The sequence below is a fragment of the Rhinopithecus roxellana genome, chromosome 2, assembly GCF_007565055.1.
Source record: "Rhinopithecus roxellana isolate Shanxi Qingling chromosome 2, ASM756505v1, whole genome shotgun sequence".
Classification (NCBI taxonomy): Eukaryota; Metazoa; Chordata; class Mammalia; order Primates; family Cercopithecidae; genus Rhinopithecus; species Rhinopithecus roxellana.
Window position 1 is genome coordinate 71,117,673 of NC_044550.1, and position 9,092 is coordinate 71,126,764.

Sequence of the window (9,092 nt, forward strand, 5' to 3'; positions counted from 1 at the left end):
TTAACTAAGAGAAAATGAATAAAATAATTTGACAACTGAACAAAAGTAACTTGGTGATGAGAAATTCATTTATTCATTTACCCTTGAACTCAAAATACATTTCCTGAGAGCAGATAGTGTTTTGGAAACCCAGTTGCCAAAAAAGAACTCATTCACTAGTGTAGTGTATAACTTATAAATACATCATTGAATTGAAGTGAGAGACGTTTTAATGGAGAAATTCAAAAGAGACATCGAAAGCATAAATGAGAATAAGGGAATCCTATATAGGATTTGATAAATGTTTAAGAATTTGACCATATAAATTTTTCTAGTTAATACTGTATAAAAAAATCCTGAACGTTTGGTATAGAAAACAATAAATATTTATAAGTAGAGAAATGATTCAGTAAAGTGTGCTCTGGTCATAGTAAGAAATACTCTGGAACCATTATACACAGCAAGGTAGATGGGTAGTACTGACCTGGAAATATATCAATGGCATTTTGCTCAACATAAAAGAGAAAGTTATAAAATAAAATATATGAGCATATGTGTGCAGAAATCGTGTGAATGCAATCTAAATGGTCTAAAAGGTAAACATTGCATGCACCAAAATGCTAACAATGGTTAACACTGAGAAGATTTACATGGTAAATGAGATAATCTAAAGGGAACTTTCTAATTATTGCATGCTATATATCATGTTCTTATTTGTGTTTCAGTATATGCATTGTTTTTGCTTTTATATTTATTAAATAATTATTCTAAAAATAAGTTAAAGGTGCTCACTTATTGGGTTAGATATAAAGGGACGAGTTCATCATTTGTAAATTTGACTTTTGCCCACATTTGTTCTATACTGTCCTACGGATGTCTAGTTGTCTCTTTATGTGCCCAGTGGGATAGAAAACAAAAACAAAAACTGCTTACAGTTTCAGAAACACCATGACATTGAATACTATGTTGTTTGAACTTCATAAGAATGAGACTGAGAGGTGACAACTTGCTAGCAGCCCTGGCTCTCAGTGCCTTCTCGGCCTTGGCATCCACTCTGGCTGGCTTGAGCCCTTCAGCCAGCCACTGCACTGTGGGAGCCCCTCTCTGGGCTGGCCGAGCAGGGAGCGGGCTCCCTCTGCTTGTAGGGAGGTGTGGAGGGAGAGGCTGGGAGTGGGAACCGGGGCAGTGTGCAGAGCTCGCCGGCCAGTGTGAGTTCCGGGTGGGTGCGGGCTTGGGCAGGCCCCACACTAGGAGCAGCCGGCTGGCAGCACTGGCCCTGGGCAGTGAGGGGCTTAGCACCTGGGCCAGCAACTGTGGAGGGGACGCCAGGTCCCACAGCACTGCCAGCCCACCCATGCCATGCTTGAATTCTCACCAGGCCTGAGCTGCCTCCCTGAGGGACAGGGCTTAGGACCTGCAGCCCACCATGCCTGAACCCCTGGTGGTGTGCTCCCACGCTTCCTGAGCCTCCCCAACTGGCACCATCCCCTGATCTGCGGCACCTGGTCCTATCCACCGCCCAAGGGCTGACGAGTATGGGCGCAACTCACGGGACTGACGGGCAGCTATGCCCATGGCCAGGCTGGGCACAGCATCCATTAGGTGAAGCCAGCTGGGCTCCTGAATAGGGTAGGGACTTGGATAACTTTTATGTCTAGCTGGAGGATTGTATATGCACCAATCAGCACTCTGTGTCTTGCTCAGGGTTTGTGGATGCACCAATCAGCACTCTGTATCTAGCTAATCTGGAGGGGACTTGGAGAACTTTTATGTCTAGCTGGAGGATTGTAAATGTACCAATCAGCACTTTGTGTCTAGCTCAAGGATTGTAAATGCACCAATCAGCACCCTGTGTCTAGCTCAAGGTTTGTAAAGGCAACAATCAGTGCTCTGTGTCTAGCTAATCTAGTGGGGACTTGGAGAACTTATGTGTCTAGCTAAAGGATTGTAAATGCACCAATTAGCACTCTATGTCTAGCTCAGGGTTTGTAAACGCACCAATCAGCAACCTGTCAGAACATACCAAACAGCTCTCTGTAAAACAGACCAATCAGCTCTCTGTAAAATGGACTAATTGGCACTCTGTAAAATGGACCAATCAGCAGGATGTGGGTGGGGCCAGATAAGGGAATAAAAGCAGGCTGCCCTAGCCAGGAGTGGCAACTTGCTTGGGTCCACTTACGTGCTGTGGAGGCTTTGTTCTTTTGCTCTTTGCAATAAATCTTTCTGCTTCAGTCTGGGTCTGCACTGCTTTTATGAGCTGTAACACTCAAGGCAAAGGTCTGCAGCAAGACCACGAACCCACCAGGGAGGAATGACCAACTCCAGACCCCGAACCCACCAGGAGGAATGAACAACTCCAGATGGGAGGAACAGAAAACTCCAGATGCGCCTCCTTAAGAACTGTGACATTCACCGTGAAGGTCTGCAGCTTCGCTCCTGAAGTCAGCGAGACCACGAACCCACCAGGAGGAAACTCTGAACACGTCTGAACATCAGAAGGAACGAACTCCAGACACACCATCTTTAAAAACTGTAACACTCACCATGAGGGTCCGTGGCTTCATTCAGGTCAGTGAGACCAAGAACCCACCAATTCTGGACACAAGACCATTAAATAATTTTTTTTCAATAAACTAATAGTTACTTGAACCATAATAGAGTAACCTATAGGTCATTAAAAGGCAATGTAAACTCTTTTTGTAATACGTTTTTATCCCCCAAGTTGAAATATATAATTAAATGCTAAAACTGAAGACTAAATGTTACGAAATTAATTAATATAAAGTGTGGTTTATATTTAGAGAGTAAAAGATTTTTGCGAGAGGACAAATAGAGACTTCAGGAGGAAGTGGCACTGTCAGTCTGCGGCACTCATGGGCTCCTTAACGTGGAGCTACAGGAGGCTTGAGAAGCAGCAGCAAGAAGGAGGCTCACCCACCAACCACATCACCGGAAGCAAAGCCAGGAAAGAAGCTCCCACTGACCATGGCTGACTCGAGGCGACAGTGCATCTTGATGGACATTTATCCTCATGAACCCAAACACAAGAAGGTTAATAAAGGTGCTACTGCGGCCCAAACTTGCTACCTTATGGAAGACATCAGGTTTCTCCTCCAAAAGTTCATCTTCAACAAGGTCCGGGAATACAAGGAATCTGTCTGGAAGCCCCAGAAGGCCTATGGGAAAAGCGAGCGGAACACTGAGGAACATGTAAAGGGCAATAAGATTGACCACAAACATGACCGTGTCATCAAGGAATGGTACCCCATATTCATTGACGCCTGGGGGGACCTGGGTGGCGCTGCCTTCTCCATGTGCTTCCTCTTTTCCACCTTCCCGTGGACTGACAAGTCCCATGTAGAGACCATTCAGCTGTGCTGCAGGCTGGCAGTGAAGTTCATGCATTACATCATCACTCCCTGTGCCCTGAGCAAGGTTTTCGTGTCCATCAAAGGCATTTACTACCAGGCTGAGGTGCTGGTACAGCCCATTGTATGGATCAACCCCTATGCTTTCTCCCATGATCACCCGACAGACATGGACTTCAGAGTCATGGCCACCTTCACCTAGTTCTACACCACCTTGCTGGGCTTCATCGATGAACTTCAGCCTCTATCAATCAGTCACTCAACGTTCACTATTCCCTCAAGCTGAGGGTCAGGCCCAAGCAGAGGCGAAGGCCAGCGATGGTACCTACGCGCTGGACTCGGAGAGGCCAGTGGAGAAACTGGAGGCCCTCAGTGTCAGCCTGGCCCACGCTGTGGTGCTTGCCACAGAGAAAGGCCGAGGTGGATGAGTTTCCCGCCCAGGGGGAGTTGGCGGTGCAGGAGGAGGACCTCAGGAAGGAGCTGGAGGCACAAGAGAAGCACAAGAAGCTTTCTGAGGGCTTGAAGTTTTTCCTTAACTGACAGGTATCCCCTGAAGCCCTAGCCTTCGTTATCAGGAGTTTTTGGGGAGACATATCCTGGCAAAAGCCTTTGTGCACCAGTCCCACTTATGTAGCACCCACCAGATTGTCGACTGGCCTGGGCAGCAGACCTCAATTAGTAGCGGGCACTACGTGGAGCCCCAGTAGGTGTTTGACTCCATGAACGCTAGACTGCACTTCCCTGGAGCAGAGTACTTCCCTGCAATGCAGCTACCCCCATACCCTTCACCCTTTGTGACTGAGGAGGAAGGAGATTACATCCCACCTGAGAAGCTGAAGCTTCTGGCTCTGCAGCTGGGAGAGGACCCAGGAAACTTGAATGAGTCAGAAGAGGAGGAGGAGGAAGACAACCAAGGTGATGGTGATGAAGGGGGAGAAAATGAAGAGGAGGGTAGTTCCGAGCAGCAGCTGGCCCAGGAGGAGAAGAGTGAGGCCAGCGCCTGATCCTTATGATGAAGAAGCTGGAGAAGTACCTGTACCAGAAGATCATGTTTGACAAAAGGTAGAAAAGCCAAGAGGCCAAAAAGCTACCAGAGTAGCAGAAAGCCCATGATGAGGCAGTGAGATCTGAGAAGAAAGCAGAGAAGTCAAGGCCAGTTTGAGTGCCAGTGGCCCCTCAGAGGGGCGAGGCCAACTCTCCAGCAGCTGAATGTGGGAGAGGCAGGTCAGAGCACCTAAGTGTGGTGACAGATCAGAGTCGCTTCTCTTTTCTTCACTTCTTCCTTCCTCCAGCCAGTCCTGACCCCCATGCTCTCTGACTAGCCTGGTGGGGAGACCTGACTTCCTCTGGATGGAGCTCCCCTGCTGGTTCCTGGGCAGAAAAGAGGCCTCTGTGCCCAGCCTGATTCTGTGCTCCTAGAAGCCAGTGACATGAGGTGCAGGGGCCTGACCAGGCCCTCACATGCTGTCCCCATTCATCTTGGCTTTCCACGGCTCCCTCCCACACAGTGTATCCCATGATTCTCAGGCTGTGATGGGTTGAGGGTGTGGGTAGCAATTGTGATTAAACGACTGGACTTTTGCAGCCAATTGCGAAGAAAAGAAATAGATTCACTAAAAGTAAGTCATTTAATTTATTCACTCAATTAATTTAATTAATTCATTTCCCTGTTATTGAAGTATAACAAACCTGTAGCATATTGTACATTTTTAAAGAATAGAGTACAATAAAAGTTTAAAAAAATCTAAGCACCTATGTAACCATGATGGAGATTAAGGTTAAAAAATATTACCTCTATATTAGATGAATAGGAAAAAATATTATGTGTGTGCGCGCATATGTGCGTGTGTGTGTGCGTGTGTGTATGTGAGTCTATTGGGTGCAGTAGTAAGATAACTAAGCCCCCAAATAGTTGATTTTCTATCTGTCAAACTCTGCAGTGAATTCAAAAAAGTTATTAAATATATTATTTAAATACGTTGGAAAAAATTGTCTGGACATACAAATTTGCATGGTGAATGAAGTAGCCATGTGAAATTATTGGACTGAAATTTATGTATATACATTTGTTTAATAAATTTAAATTATAAATTAAAATACAAGCAATGCATATTTGTAGTTTGTAATAAAAATACAAAAATATTAGGTATGATGATGAAGTATATTAAAAAGATTAAAAAAGAGGAAATATTTAGTAAAAAACTAGCTTGTCTTCACACATATACCCACCAAAAGAATCATTTTTTTAATGCATAAACTACTAAGGTAATCCCAAACATGCATTTAGAATCTAAAGAATAAATTAGAGAAGCATAAATAAATTTTTAAAAAGTAAGACTGTCTTTATTGTAAAGACCAAATGATTCTAAAAAATAAGACATTATGAATATTGCAAGGACATAAGTTTGGCATAATTATTAATGTTATGGCTATATCAAAACTATGCAAAAGCCATTCAAGTTATAAAAGTAAAACAAATATTTTCATAGGTACAAATAAAATAATCAAACCTGGACTAACTTAAATGTTCTCAAAACCAATATTTTAATTAGATGTTCAGAACTATACAATTAGTTCTGTTGCTAATAATTTACTTTATTATGTAATTTATCATTGGAAAATGGTGAGTCATGCTGTCCATATGATGTTTTGGTCAGTGATTGACTGCATATGTGACAGTGGTCCTATAAGATTATAATGGAGCTGGAAAATTCCTCTTGCCTAGTGACAATGTAATTGTCATATTGCTGTAGCAGAAACTCATGTGCTTGTGATGATGCTGGTGTGAACAAACCTACTGCCCTGACAGTTTATAGAAGTATAACACATACAATAAAGCACAGTACATAACACTTGATAATGAAAATAAATGACTATGTTACTGGCTTATGGACTTACTATACTATGATTTTTATTGTTACTTTAGAGTATACTCCTATTTATTTTTTTAAAAATTAACTATAGAATAGCTTCAGATAAGTTCTTCCGGAAGTCTTTCAGAAGAAGGCATTGTTATCATAGAAAAATGAGAGATCCATGTGTGTTGCTGCCCCTGAAGAATTTCCACTGAGACAAGATGAGGAGAGGGAAGACAGTGACATTGATAACCCTGGCCCTATGTGGGCCTAGACTAATATGTGTGTGTGTTAATTTTTAACAGGAAAGTTTAAGAAGTAAAACAAAAAATCAGAAAATAGAAAAATGTTTATAAAATAAGAAAATACAGAAAAAAATTTTGTATAGCTGTACAATATATTTGTGTTTTAAGCTAAGCGTTACTGTAAAAAAAAGCAAAAGAAAAAATATTAAATACTTTATAAAGAAGTTACAGAAGCTAAGTTTATTATTAAACAAAGAACATGTTTTTTGAATAAATTTAGTGTAGCCTCTGGACAGTGTTTATAAATTCTGCAGTAGTGTTGTAAAGTAATGTCATAGGTCTTCACATGCACTCACCACTCACTCACTCACTCACCCAGACAACTTCTAGTACTACAATTCCCTTCCATGATAAGTGCCCTATACACAAGTACCATTTTTTATCTTTTATATTGTATTTTTACTGTACTTCTTCTATGCTTAGATATGTTTAGATTCACAAATACCATGCCATACAGGTTTGTAGCTGGGAGCAACAGGCCATACCACATAGCCTAGTTGTGTAGTACACTGTATCATCCAGGTTTGTGTAAGTACACTCCATGATGTTCATACAAGCAAGGACGTCATCCAAGGATTCATTCCTCAGAACTTATCTCTGTCATTAAGTTACCCACGAATATACTTGTATGTGAGTGCACGTGTATGTGTGTGTATATATATATATGCATATGTATATGTATATAATTACCATGCACTGATAATATAATTTCAAATTTCTAATAAGAAATCTATGAACTCTAATACTGCTTGCTTTCACCTTATCCTTTCATTTGTTTTTACCTTCAAGCTAATAGCTGAATTTATTCTCTTTACTTTTTTTTCTTTGAAGATTAAAGACATGCCTAGCTTTGTACTGCAGTTGCCTGGACAGTTGACAGCCCATTAAACTGAAGTCATACAAGCTGTACATTTTAACACCTGGTTTCCAAAGTGCAATCAAAATGACTTTTTTATATGTAAGAGCAGTGCACTTCTGAAATATTCCTAGATGGATACATAATAGTTTCATAAAACCCTCTTGGACTTTTGTCTTTTAAAAAAACATTGAAGCCAACTAAGCTGATTCAAGTATGTTAAGTTGGGAATTCTGGAGAGATTTTAGTCCATATAAAGCATGTAATTTTGGTTTATTATTAACTCTAAATTAACTTTAAGAGTACATATACAGTAACTGAATAATCCTGTATTGACTATAGGATTGCTTAGTAATGGTTGAAAACAATCACATCAAAGAGGTAACAAATTTTAAAAATAAGTCAATGAAAACCTGGAGATGATCTAGTCTAATTAAATTATGTTATCATGACTGTTATCCCCATTCCTAACTCATGACGTTTAATTATCTTTTTGTTTTACATTAGATAAAATAATGTCATTTTATATGCATAATTTAAGTATGCTTTATACCATATTTTACCTATTAGGGAAGGTATTTTTCTACTCCATATCCCAAATTCTTCACCTCACAGAAACTTACAGGTCAAGCCCCTTAACATGTTAAAAAAAAAAAAAAAGTATATATATATATATATATATATACCCTAATGTTGTAGGACAAGAAGTTTGCTTCCTGGTGTATCTGTCCCACTCCTTTTAGCAGTGCTTTAGCCTGAAATCAAATCAGCAATAGAAAAAAGTCCAATGTGCATAATTCTGATGTGTTCCTAAAGTAAGAATAGATTTTTTTTTTTTTTTAGCATGGAGCTAGCTTTTATTCTCTAATTATCCTCACATATAGCAATTATAAACCAGTGAAGAACTAACAAATAAACCTTTCCCAGAAATATTCTGAAATTTGTGTTTTTCCCAATCCATGATTCTCCCTAAAGTAAGGATAGATTTTTAAATGGAAACATTTTTAACACCTCTTTAACAAGAAATGCCTGTTTTAAAGATGGCCAAAGTGTACATCCTAAACAAGAGCTCTCCCAGATCACTGTGTATAACAGTGATGGATGCTTGCTGTTATATGGTCAGATTACTTATTCAGATCTGAGCAAAACAGCAGTATATTCTACCTCTCCTCCACTCAGACTCTCTAAAGTAAGAATAAATTGCATTGCCCTTTATGTGCATATTTTTCACTTAGAAACAGTCTGCATCAATTCAGAAGTGTTAAGTTTTCATGTTTTGGCAATGCATAGATAAAAATTTAAATAAATGGATAAAAGAAGCTGTTTGTTTTTCACTTAAATGGAGAAGTGCTAAGGAAACAAGTAAATTTGACATGAATAGCAACACTTGTAAACACATATTTAACAAGACTAAATTGTAATAGCATATTTTCCAAAGCAAGGGAACACACAAATTATTTTTTAATGCTCAAAGTAAATAGAGGACTTAAGAAAATAAGTTAAATATTATTCAGAGAATGATCAAAGCAGAACCTATTTCTATTTTCATTTTTATTTGTTAAATTAATCAAACAGCAATGATATGAAACTATTGAACGCTAATTGGAATTTAGTGTATGTTAATTGTCACATATTATTCCTGGCTAAGTAATTTCATTCAGAGAGAAGATATATTATTGTATTTTGAAAAGGCAGTCACATTTTTTTACTCCATCAATGTATTGAC

The 9,092-nt window shown here is 39.8% G+C and overlaps 1 pseudogene; it reads left to right on the forward strand.

Moving 5' to 3' along the window:
* Positions 1–2,855: 2,855 nt before the first annotated feature.
* On the forward strand, positions 2,856–4,512 carry LOC104657751 (annotated as a pseudogene).
* The last annotated feature ends 4,580 nt before the right edge of the window (positions 4,513–9,092 follow it).